The following is a 13,049-nucleotide window of genomic DNA, read 5'->3' on the forward strand; positions in this document are numbered from 1 at the left end:
TAACACTTACCTCCTGACATTCGCGCAGCTCCCTCGCTGGGTATTTTCAAGAAACAACTGAAAACATGGATGTTTAGGCAGGCCTTCCCCCTTTCTACCTAATACCTTCTTTTTCTGTTATAATATATCCCGTTTCTCGCCATCTTTGGGAAAAAAATTTTTATTCTATCTTTTAATTTATGTAAATTATTATTTGTGATGTGGTTTGTTATATGTTTATTTTTTAACTGCATGTTGTAAGCCGCCTAGAGTGGTCACAATTGACTAGATAGGCGGGGTATAAATGAAATAAATAAATAAATAAATAAATACTGCTGAAGCCTGCCTTGGAGGATTTTGAGCATAACCTTGCTAGTGTGTGAAATGAGTGCAATTGTACAGTAGTTGGAGCATTCTTTGGCACTGCCCTTCTTTGGGATTGGGATGTGAACTAATCTTTTCCGGTCCTTTGGCCACTGCTGAGTTTTTCAAACTTGCTGGCATATTGAGTGTAGAATACAATTCTTACCATAATGTAAAACTACTGAAATATATATTTTACTATATACTTTAATGTGTGTTTTCTCTCAAAATCAACATTTTAATGCATATTTTAATAAACAATGTATTTCATAAATACATAAAATATGCAAATCTCAGGGTTTGAATTTAAAGTCCATTTCAATATGTTTCAACTAAGAACTAAGCTTCAATATATGCAGAGGTGCAAAACTTTCTGCAGCTTAAATTCTGATATACAGATTCTCAGAAATGTGCAGGCCAGGAAAATTAATATAGAAATGCACTAGGATGGGAGTCCTCAAACCTCATCCCTAGGACATTTACCGCTACATTCTCCTGCATGTCGAAAAGAAAAATTACCCGTGGCCCATTATCTGGAAGTGTAGGGCCAGCTCTTGAAGTGTAGGGCCAGATTCAATATGATCCTAACCAAAGTATCCACTAGTTGGGCCCCTTCGTCTGTTGAACCCTGCTGTCTTGCATCATTTTAATTTCCCACAATGCCTCTGAGTTATGTGAAGGACATCAGGGGAGGTTAAGAAGCTGTCTGAGAGCCTGTCCAAATGGTTATATAGACTGGGAGGCGGGGCTTTGTTGCGGTGCTGCCAGCAACTCCAGAGAGGAGCTCTCTGGAAAAAGCTGGAACCCTCCAGCCCGGGATCCCCCTTTTGAAATGGGGATCAAAGGAGAGTCTAGAAGAAGTCTCTCTGAAGCAGATGGTGAGCAGCAGAAGGAGAAGAAAGGGAGGCAGACCCGGACTTTTTTCTTCTGAAGAAATCACCGTGCACGGACTGGAGCGGGCGCCATTTTTTGGCACTGAGCCGCGAGGAACCCTTTACCGGGGGAGAGGAGAGCAATCAATATAAACTAATAATATATTACAAGTAAGTAAGCTGAAGCCTCTGCTTTATGAAACAGCCTCATTAAGCTGAAATAAGAATGAAAATATTTGGCTGAAAGAATAAATGCAGCGGCGGGTTTATCTTATCAGTCTGACTCAAAAGCGAAACTAAGCTTCTCTAAGTGAACTCTTAAACACCAGGCTGATTCTAAAGCCGAGAGTCTGAGATGGAAAAATAAATCTTATGTTTCTGGAGAAGAATCCCAGACAGCAACACCGTCTGACTGGATTTAAGAGACTTCGGTGGATGCAGTGTGGCTGGGATACGTTACTCTTTGCCTTCTCTGGACTTTGTGAACTATAAATAATAGAATCTGGTGGTTTTCGGGAGAAGGAGCTGACGTGGCCGACTGGACTAAGGAGCATTAAGGGGTTAATGAAGATCACAAGACGAGCTCCAAGGACAATCTACTGGACAGTTTGAGACTCTGTGACTGTTGTTTAGTTTGTCAGACTGCAGACCGCGTGTGAGTCTAATAATAGAAGCTTGCTGAACTCAGGAGAAGAAGAAATAACTGCGTCACGGTTCTAATTGATATTGTATTTGCTGGGCTAAAAGTTGATTTTTATACTACAATATTTGGACAAAGATTGGAGGGAGATCTAAGGGGAGGTTTATGATGAGGGGTTTGAATTGTTGATAAAATTGTGGAAACTGTGGAAGGATTTCTAGGGGGTGATTATTGTGGTATTTATACAAACCCCAAAGCCTGAGATGGACCCCAAAAATTCAAAAGAACAAATGGAGACTTGGTCTGTTCAATCCCAAAGTTCTGGAATAGTGGTGCAAGAAATAGAAAAGGAATGGCAGATTAATATACAAAGGCTAATATTAACAGGGTTCCAGCAAGTGAATGCAGGTCTTAGCAAATTAGAAGATTTGATGAAAGGGACGAAAGAGGGGACAGTAGATGCCAAGCAAAAATTAAATGAAGTTGTACAGACTTTAGAATCGTCTGTATTAGACATGACACCAGGAAATATGAATGCAGTAGAGAGTTATCCAGTGACCCATGCAGCTTCCAAAATTAAAAAGCATTATGACAAAAATCTTAAGGAGGCAGAGATACTGAAACCAGACAATTTTATGGTGAAAATATGGGAAGTGAAAAAAATGGATATTCTGTCAGATGGGCTGAAAGACTGTTCAATTAAAAAAAAAACTGAACGATGAGATGTATTGTATAAATGGCAGCAGCTACCAGACAATGTTGGAATAACATAGAATAAAATTAAAGTTAAATGATAAGATAAAAGCAGGAGGGTAATCAAATTGTGAAAAAGCAAAAAGTTGATATGTGTTAGTAATATGAATTGATTGGATGATGTTATACTTTATGCTCTCCTATCCCCCAAAACCATTTTTCCTTTCCTATCCCCTCTTTCTTTTTGTACCCTCTATCCCTGTTCCTAAATAAATAAATAAAAAAAACAAAAAACAAAAAACAAATGGTTATATAGACTGCTACAGTATTTGGATTGCTTCCTGACAATTACCAACTGTGCAACAGTAATACTTGTGCAATCTTGTGGTTTGGTTTGAACTCAGTTACGGTGTTCAGAGCACTCCATCCCGCCCCTTTTTAGATCTGTCCCATTCCTTCTTGGCACAACAAGAGATTCTGTGTTTGTGCTGTGATTCGGTGCGCTCCCAGTTATCCCACTGTGTAGCTGATGTAGAGGGTTAGACCCTGGTCATATGAAGGGAATGTTCTCTAGTTATCCCCCAGTTAGTTTGTTGCTTTTTTTTTTCCAAGTCACAAGACAGAGAGACAAGATCGAGAGATTTTTCTAAGCCGGTGGCACAACTACGGAACACTTCCCCATTGCTAGGAGGGTTGTCTTATTTTGTACCTTTGTTCTACCGGTGCAGTCCTTACTGGTATTGCCTGCCCTGGCCTGCTTCTTTTCAGGATCAAAGCCAGGAAGTTGGTCCCCATTACTGCAGCACCGCACAATATTTTAAAAAAAAATCTTTTTGCCTGATTCATCAGTACACTGGTAAAAGTATGTCACTGGGGGGCTTCTGCCATTACATTACTGCTGAATAATTTTTAAAAAATTCTATGGGAAGATACATTGAAATGTCAGTATGCCAATGTCATGGGGGGGTGATTGCCGGTACTGCTGCGCTGCTGTCCCAAGTCTATTGTGCGCATTGCAGTGCAACAGAGGACACTTTCCTACACATAAACCCTTCCTAATCAATGTTCTCTTTAAATTCCACCCCCTCATGTGTGAGTCGCCCCCACCCCAACTCCCATGTGGGGTTTTATTGCAACCAGTACGAAAGGGGATGGGTGCACAGGCAAGGAGGAAAGCTGTCCGTGGGGGGTGGTGGGGTGGTGGGGCAAGAGCCAAGCATGCTCGCACAGTCATGCACCTTAGAAGGAGCCTTGTTTCTGATATATTACGTGGGTGTGTATATATTCATAATATTTATCTATACTTCGATGTTTCAGGAACAAGGCTCCCTCTAAGGTGCATGACTGTGCGAGATGCTTGACTCTTTTCCCCCCTAAATTGCAAGAAAGAAAATAAACGGGTACCATGGTGTAGCCAGCCATAATGATTCGGACAGGAAGATATATATTGGTACTGCTGAAAGTTCTTGGGATGTTCGTCCTGGGATATAAACCACGTGACTATGATTCAGTACAACAGAGGTAGGGAAACTATCGGAAGAACTACAAAATATTTCCCTCATGTGAGTGGGGCCAAATGGACCTGTGGGTGGCGTTATCTGAGGTGGCAACCCTGTGATTTATCTGGTGGGTTGTGATTAAAAGGGAAGAAAGAGAAACCCAATCCTCTGTTTCCATCTTCTGAAATATTTTCTTAATGGACCCTGAGAGATTCTAAGACATTAGGGGTGTTTAATATATATGCTGGGTTGATACACTGCTGTTTTGCTATGCCGCTTATTTCATGTAACAACAACAAAAGGAAAGCCTGCTAAATGATGGCTGTGAAGAAGAGGGCTACGCCAATTCCATGGGCTCTTCACCCACAAAGCAAGCCAGCCTCAACAGAGGCTACTCTGGCTGAGGAGGAAGGGAGGGAGCGGGGCGGGGGGGTTTAACCTCCCTTCTGTTTCCCCAGTCGTATCAGAACATTTTCCCCTCCCACCATTACCGCTGGAACTGCAGCTATGAGCTTGCTGTGCTGCCACTGCCCTCTGTTGCTGCCCCTTTACTCAGGGTAAAGGTAAACCAGGTAAACATACATGCTGATAAACCTTCATACAAGTAAACAGGGTAAAGGCAGAGCAGGCACCATTGTTGGCCTCAGAGATGGGGGGAAATTACTCTTCGGTTATTTGGCCCTCCTGATTGTGTAAATCTGAGAATTGAAGTCCAAGTAAGTTTTCTATATTTGGTTGGACCTTTTCATCTGTCTAGGGATGCTACAAGAAAGGATATGCAAATTAGCATCTCTTGTGACCTTCTTGGCAAAGAAATGGAAGTATTGCAGTGTTTTCAGCTCTGGGGCCAAGCCTATCCTGTTCAAAGAAGACAGGTGTTTCCCCTGAGGTCTCTTCAAAATGGGTGGTCCAAGGGCGGCAGAATCAGAAATTGCATCCTCTGTCTGCCTCTCTCTCTCTCTCTCTCTCTCTCTCTCTCTCTCTGTGTGTGTGTGTGTGTGTGTGTGTGTGTGTGTGTGTGTGTGTGAGAGAGAGAGAGAGAGAGAGATTGCAGCATGCCTGAAGGCAACAATTATACACAAGGCATTTCCCCCTCTCTGAAGCAATTCATCACAAGCCAGCCTTTTAAGCCTAGAATGCTTCAGGGATGTATCCTGTACAACAAATACCAAAATAATAATACTAACAATTAAAAATACCCACCTAACAACACATCTTGACAACTTCAGAGAAGGGTAAAACATCTTGCAGGAGCATTAAACGTTGCTCATTATCCTACTGTACTTTCACTGAGCAGAAGGACCCACCTACGTATTAATGCCGGGCTGTACTACTTGCACAAGCATTGCCACCATGCAAAAGGAACAAGAGTTTCCTTCGTGAAGATTACCAGGTGTGCAAGAACAATACTCATGAAAGCTTGCGGTATTAAGCAGGCAGAACTTTCCACTCACTGGCAGTCCAGTAGGATACTGACTGATCGCTTTGTTTTTATCTCTGATGTTTTTATCTCTAAGAGCAAGGAAAAAAAGAGACAAATAGCTTGATCCCACCGACAATGTATTGTGCTGTGCTTTTTAAAAAACAGTTTAAAATAAGGAGCCACCATGATGTAAACAGAAACATGGATTACTGTGCCAGGAAAGCATGCTTTCTGATTGGAAAGCGATGTAAAATAGTTATGCCAGAGGGTCATTTATTTTAGCACGCATATAAAACCCTGATTTCAATTGTTTTTGCATATCTAAACACCTCTGAAACTGCAAATTGCGTCTTTGGGTGTGCAGCAGAGGCAGTGGGAGAGGTGGCAGCAGCAACGACAGCTGCAGTGGGATGGGGGAAGCGAAGAGGACGGAGGGACGCAGGAAGCCTGAAAGGAAGGGGGAAATGTGGCCAGTCCAGTACTGGGTTGGAGGAGTGAAGAGCTGTCTTTGGACCAAAAAAAATGGATCAGAGGTACAGATCCCCACGGATCCCCATGATTTTTATGTAGGGTTACCCCAAACAATCTCAGTCATAGCCACCATCTCTGCCCACAGATTGGACAGTAGCTTGGGGATGATCCCATGTTAAAATCATGTGGATCCATGCTTGGATCAGTGTTTCTGCACCACTGCAAAGCCATGCACCTTTCATTTTTATATGGTGTATTCTGTGGGTACAAATGGGAACAGCTGGAGCATTCTTAAAGGGAGAGAAGCAGTCAAGCTTTCTAAAGCGACAAGCAGTTTTGCCCTCTCTATTCCTCCCTCAACAGACCACGGACGGCATCAGGGGTAAGTGGCCAACGTGAGGGCAGGGTGTGCGGGTGCAGGACAGCCCCCTCAACTGAGACACAACAAAACTTAAAAATGGATTAAAAGTTTTCCCAAGAGGACACACACACCAACCTAAACACCATGTGATTACCGTAAGATTTCTAAACCAATGCCATTTAGAATGGAGTTTATTGCGAGGCAAATGTAAATGTAAACAAGCCCTTAGTCAGTCTGTAACATTTTGCTTTCAGAGATGCAGTGGTGCCCTTCCAAATAAATAGAAGGGGCAAAGTGGCAAAGAAAGAGGAAGGAAGGAAGCCTTTGAAAGAAAAAGTATAATCTGAATGTGAAGGGCAGAGGGAAACAGACAGGCCCAGACACCACACGTGGGGAGGAGGGAATTCAAATGGTTTGTAACCTGTTAACAAGGCCGATTTCTTCCACAATCTCTGCTAACTCCTGTGTAATTGGCTGAAGCAAATTAGCCCAGGGAAACTCAACTTCCAGAGTAGGACTTCACAGTGAAGTCACAATATTTTTCTGCTGTGTTAGTACACTGAGTTTCCATGTTTCAGAGGGGATTTGAACCCAGGTCTCCTGAGTCATAGTCCAACACTGTATTTGATACACCACATTGGCTCTGAGCACTGACACAAAATTTTCATTTAGAAATTGTGAAAAATACACAGAGTGATAAAAAGGACAGCAATTGTGACTCTTATACAAAATTACAATAGAAAAGGTATCCTGCTTATATATCCTTCTAGTAGGGATGAAAAAACTATCGTCCTTTCCTTTAGGAGTCTTGTCATCTTTGACTCAGGTTGTCAGATATATATCACCCACTAAACAACAAAAAATGCATCTCTCTTCCTCTCCCTCCCTCTCTATACACACAAAGGAGGGCAGTGATTTGCATATCCTAATTTATATGAACGAGTACAAAATCACAGTAATTATAAAATGAGAATCATAGTTTAAACAGAATTACATTGCATCTCATTGGAGCGGAGAAAGGGCATGAACATGTGAGCTGTGTATGTGTTGAACCAGAGGTCCAGGTGGTGCTTAGTGGATGAACAGCAGCTTCAAGATTCCTGATCTCCCTCCCTATGGCTCGTTTTCTTTAAATCAGAGCCGGACCAAACAGCTCTGCAACTGGAATACTGTATACCTTGAAAAGGAAGGTTGTCTTCTGGCAGCCCTTCAAACAGATTACAATTTTCTGTTAAAGAAGTCTTCTGGCAATGTTGTCTCCGTGGATGGATGCAGGAGTCCCCAAAACATCTGGAGGGCCATTGCTTTCCATACCTGTGCTTTTCTGTGATGAGTTGCAAAAGATAATGCTCCTAACCCTTGAATGGACAAGAGCGTTATCTTTTGCAACTCATCATAAGAAAGCCCCCTGGTTGTTCTTTAATGAAGGATGAAGGTAGAGGAGAGTGCTCCCGTCTTACCCACATTTCTGCTTTTGTGGTTCTCCTACACATGTAGAGAGATGAATCGCAGCAGAGTCTCCAATGCCAATGGGTGCTCTCTGTGGGAGTGAAGGTTCTGGAACATGAGTTTTTCTGCTCAGAGGCACATCCCCACAGATAGCAGGAGGCTCTCCTCTTCAGACTCAATGCTCTCCACACATGCAAGGGTGACGAAACTGGAAACAGGAGTGGGTCTGGCTGGCAAGTGTACTCAATTTAACAATGACTCATCAGGGTTTGTGGAGTGGGGCGGTTAGAGTTTAACCGACTGGGGTTCAAAAATCGCTCAGGCACAAAAGGTCACAAGGTGAAATTTAACCAATTGTTTTTACACGGTTGCTGGGAGTATACATTAAAGAGGGATGGGTATGTATGTTACCCTGGCCCCCATTGAAGAAGAGTGGGGAGAAAAGAAAAGTACTGTACAGAAAATGATGTTTTAATTTATAGGAGATGGATGTGGAAGAGGAAATCAATATAGATAAGGATTAGCTGAAATGCATTTGGGATTCTCCTTGTGGATGTGACTACAGAGACTATTATGATGATTGCCCATACATAAAATTTGTGGTTCCAGCAATAGGTACAAATTTGACTATACCTCAGAAAAGCTCTTGCACAACTGACTAACACACTATTATAAGCTAAAATATGTAGGGCTTCTTCACAAAGACTAGTTTATAAGACAGAATTCATTCTTAGGAATGGTTGCCTTTGGAGTACTTTTGTTGTTTAGTCGTTAAGTCGTGTCCGACTCTTCATGACCCCATGGGCCAGAGCACGCCAGGCCCTCTTGTCTTCCGCTGCCTCCCGGAGTTTGGTCAAATTCATGTTGGTAGCTTCGGTGACACTGTCCAACCATCTCGTCCTCTGTTGTCCCCTTCTCCTCTTGCCTTCACACTTTCCCAACGTCAGGGTCTTTTCCAGGAAGTCTTCTCTTCTCATGAGATGGCCAAAGTATTGGAGTCTCAGCTTCAGGATCTGTCCTTCCAATGAGCACTCATGGTTGATTTGGAGTACTAGTTCAATGCATTAAATTGTAATCTACAAAAATCTGTACCACAAGAAATGTGCTCTCCTCTATAGGGTGCTAGAAGACCTTCTACATGTAATGGGCAGAAAGCCAGGTACTGTATATAGCTCTGATAGAGAACATTAGTACCTGCCTCTTTAATTATATTTATTTCTTCCTGTCTTTGAGAGAAAGTGTGAGAGTAGCAGGGGAAAGGCAGTGGTCCAATAGATCCTTTTTTTAAAAAATCAATGTTCTTTCTTAAAAGAAAAAAGGACAGAGTGAACCTGCTATTTTTCTGTAATGCTTGCAATAATCTAAATGCAACTTGTAAAGATCAGCTATTTATGGATGCAGAAGAAGCTTCTGTGCACTCCAACACATCAATGAATCACTTGCAAAATTCTAATCCAGAATTCAGATTTAAAGAAAATAGCTGATTCAATAGATGAGCGCTGCTTTTTAGAAGATATATTTTTTGGGGGAAATTTTCTCTTACATTGTCACCATCATTTTATATATAATTATATATAAAACGTACATCTGAGGGAGAAATTTCATCTTACACATCATAATATAAATATAAAACAACTTGCAAAATGCAGCAGACACCTCTGTTCACAGTTATGCTTCTTAGATTGTACTTCTTACTAAAGATCCAAGTATGCTGCTATTTTTAAGAAACCACTTTTTTTAAAACTACACCTATCTGGAATACATCCTCAATAGCAAGAATCTACTCAATATAAAGTAGGACAAGGAATTGTTGGGAACCTGTCTCTCTCCTGGTGACACACTCCAGCAAAAGAGTATATTATGTTTGTAAATAGATTCCTTGACTTGAGCAGAACCCACCAGCCTGATAAAAGACTCTGATCCAAGGGACTATGGGACGATTTGGGACACTACTAAAAAAATCATGCCAGGAGGAAATTGGTGTAAAACAGATTGTTGCCATGCAGCCTATGAAGATCATCATGCTTTTGCTGCATTGCAACTGCACTGTTGGGGTAACTGTTTTGGGGGTGATGGTAAACAAGACACTGGGCTCCGCATCACAAAAAGGAAAACAGGAAGCTTTGGAGAGTGAGCAGAGAGCCCTCTACAGAGTTGGGGGGCTTAGCAGGTACCCATAAATGCTAAGGAGGAGGCGGCAGCAGCAGCACAGTGGAGGGAACCATCTCTTTGACAAAAGAGAGGGGTGAAGGGGGGGACGGAAGTGGACTGACATGTATCAACTGAAAATAATATATGCTCCACAAAGAGATGTTTAGGGGGGAAATGCTTCCCTAGTTTTTAAAAATACCATGGTTATTTTTTAAAAAAATGTCCAGTAAGTTAAATTATTAAAAGCCACAGAGAAAAAAAATTCTTCTTGGAAGGCAATATCCTTTGAATGTTTCAGTAGAGATGGGGTTATTTCACAATGGAGTACATATCTTCTGTCCCAATAGATCTCTCTTGTTTTGTTTCTCCAAAATCAGCATCCAGTTCTTATTTGACCTTGCACCCCCCACACACACACGCACACCACACACATGCACACACACAGGCATCCATGTCTGCACATTGCATATGTTAAATCATATTACTACTACGATACTGTATATTTCAAACTCTGATTTTCAGGGGTTATTTTATGGCACAGCCCTACCAATATGTCCTAGAGTTCACCCTATCAAACTGCAATATCAGTTCCAGGTGTTGTTTGTTGGTCAGGCTTATGGAAATCAATTGGCTCTCCTGTTTTGTAGCTGAAATGATGGGAGTGTGGGGCTTACTGTGGCATATGCTCCAGGAGCCGCTTTCGTCCTTTGAAACTCTCCCTTCGGCCCTTTTGCTGCCAGTTACACAAAAGCCACTTCTTCCAGCCAAAGCAGAGCCACCTGAAAAGAGACAGATAAAACCATGGGTTGGAAAGAAGAGGGTGCTTCCTCACAGCAGGAAGTCTTTCCAAAAAACAACAGCCTGTGAAAGCGAAAGAAGATCCAAACTCTGGTTATTTCCAACAAGGTCTCCAGAAGGGCTACTGGTTGGACTCCCTAAAATTATTCTTATTCTGAAACTAATGCCATAAACCAAAGTAAAAAGATGTGTGTTTATTTTATTTTATTTTTGTCAGATGAGCAAACAAAAAATTCTGAGCAAGTGAAATAGGATCAGGCAGGTAACAATACTGTAAAAACACTGCGTGGCTCAAATCTCTCCATTTATCAGGGATTGTTCCTATCTTAGCTGACTCTGATATTTTGTCTTCTTTATTTTAGCCCTCTGGGTCAAACATTTGTTAATGCAACTGGTTGGAACAGCCACTTTTGTAGTCATTTTCTCTAAAGTCTGTAGAAATCAAATTTCTGAGTGTGTAGAAGACGATGACAGGAAAAGAAATGGCCTTCCTGCTGTTGTTGAAGTCTTAATTCCCACCGACCCTAGTCAGTATGGCTAACGGGGAGGGCTGATGGTCTCTCTAGCCATCAACATCTGGAAGGCTACATTCCCTCATCTCCAGGAAAAAGAATATATAGGCTACTGCAGAGTTGCACTACTCTTGACAAAATGGCATCATGTTCATTATTAGATGAAAATGAGTTTGCAAAAGTAAGCATTAAGAAGATCATGTGACACAACAAAAATAGTTTTCTTTTACCACTTAGTAAAATAGTAACTTTTAAAATGTACTAGAAATTTACTAAAGCACAGATGTTCTCTGCTCCCCCCAGTGTTATTTATTTGACAGAACAAATGAAGTTGGTGTGTAATACAGCTGTTGGCTGAGAACCCCAATGTTCAAAAATTTACCTTATAAATCCATTCCTTCTGAGACTGAAAACTGACAAGAGACTGACTGAAATGCAGTAAGGTGCCCCATATGGGCCTCTTTCTCACAAGGGACCATCCTGTTCTTCAAGGCCCTATTGTCAATCTGCTCATCCTTCCTTCTGTCTCCAGTCAGCAGAATCATGCAGGGAGTACAGGATGCTGCTGTATCTCCTCATTCCAGTCACCACTTGCAAACTGGGAGAATTGCTGACCAGCCAGTAACAGCAAGATAGAAAAATAGTCAGGGGACAGTGAGAGGGAGCCTGGGTGGTTCTTAGCAATACCTGACACTGCCCCTGATGTCCTTGTCTGGTTTTTGTAAATACATCTCAATTTTTTTTATTTATTTTTTTATTTTTGTCATGACCCCTTTTGTAACAGTCAAGAGTTTTCTGTGGGGTCACTGCAGCCATACAATCCAACATGGCAAGGCACAAAGCACGGCAAAACCACTCGGTCCCGTGTTGAATTCAGGAAGAGCAGCCAGTATTCCTCCAAAGGGCCCATCCACACCACCTCCGCTTTCTCACTCAACTCTCTTTCCAGTTTCCTTTTTCCTTCCTTTCCCAGTGACCTAGGGAGGGAGGGAAGGAGGGAGAGGAAAGGGAAAATTGGTCACTTTTTCTCGGCTGGCTGGAGCAGACAGAAAGGAGAGCAGCAGTGTTTGTTGCCTATCCCTCTTAAATACTAACCAGGCCGGCAAAGTCTGATTCTTTGGGTTGTAATCAGAGAGGTGGTGGCAGGGGCAGGGGCAGGGGCAGGGGCAGCCATTATATGGAAAGTATCAGACAGTTTGCTCTGGGAAAGCAGGCAGTGCTACTACATACTAATGGCAAAGTCAGACCTGCAAGGATGGCCCCAAATTATTTTTATAGGGAGATGTGCCAAATCTGCAGCCGAAAAACTACCAGTGGTGGGGCGGGGGGGCTCACAGGGAGGTCGCAGGTTACTTGACTATTATAAAAGAGGTTATGACTCAAAAAAAGGTTGAGAAACACTGGTCTAATACAAGGTTCAATTTTGGCCCCTTAGAATTGACATGTTGGCTGAAATCCTGTTGCGTAGGAAAGCAAAATGTGTATCTTTCAGAGGCAAATACTCATAAATTAAGAAGTCTCTGTAGACACTTTCTGTTGCTGTGGAGTTGTGCAACTCAGTATGCAACAGGTAATATCTGCAGAGACCAAAATGACCATGGTATTTTTTACAAATATTTGGCAAAGCTCAATTAGGTATTATATTCCACTGAGAACGAGGAAAAGAAGTCTAGATTCAATGCTCCATTTCTCCCTTCCTAAATAACTATGCAGTTACCACACACATACAGACACACTCTTTCACATACAAACACATTACTTGCAAAGGCCTTCAAGTCAATTAATTATGTGGCTTTGCACCTAGTATATTTACATACATTTGCATATTTCAATGCCTT

At 42.0% G+C, this 13,049-nt stretch overlaps 1 protein-coding gene across 10 annotated transcripts in view; it reads right to left on the bottom strand.

Annotated features, from left to right (window-relative positions):
* PKNOX2 (PBX/knotted 1 homeobox 2) overlaps window positions 1–13,049 on the bottom strand; it is a 529,964-nt gene that overhangs the window by 225,866 nt on the left and 291,049 nt on the right. For 6 of the 10 annotated variants that reach the window (XM_078379794.1, XM_072979253.2, XM_072979256.2 and 3 more), the window contains one exon: window positions 10,576–10,680. The exons of the other annotated variants lie outside the window; for them this stretch is intronic. The gene's annotated coding sequence lies outside the window, so the exon portion shown is untranslated. The remainder of the gene's footprint in view (window positions 1–10,575; window positions 10,681–13,049) is intronic. 10 annotated transcript variants of the gene reach the window in all.

This window comes from Pogona vitticeps, chromosome 8 (genome assembly GCF_051106095.1).
Source record: "Pogona vitticeps strain Pit_001003342236 chromosome 8, PviZW2.1, whole genome shotgun sequence".
Classification (NCBI taxonomy): domain Eukaryota; kingdom Metazoa; phylum Chordata; class Lepidosauria; order Squamata; family Agamidae; genus Pogona; species Pogona vitticeps.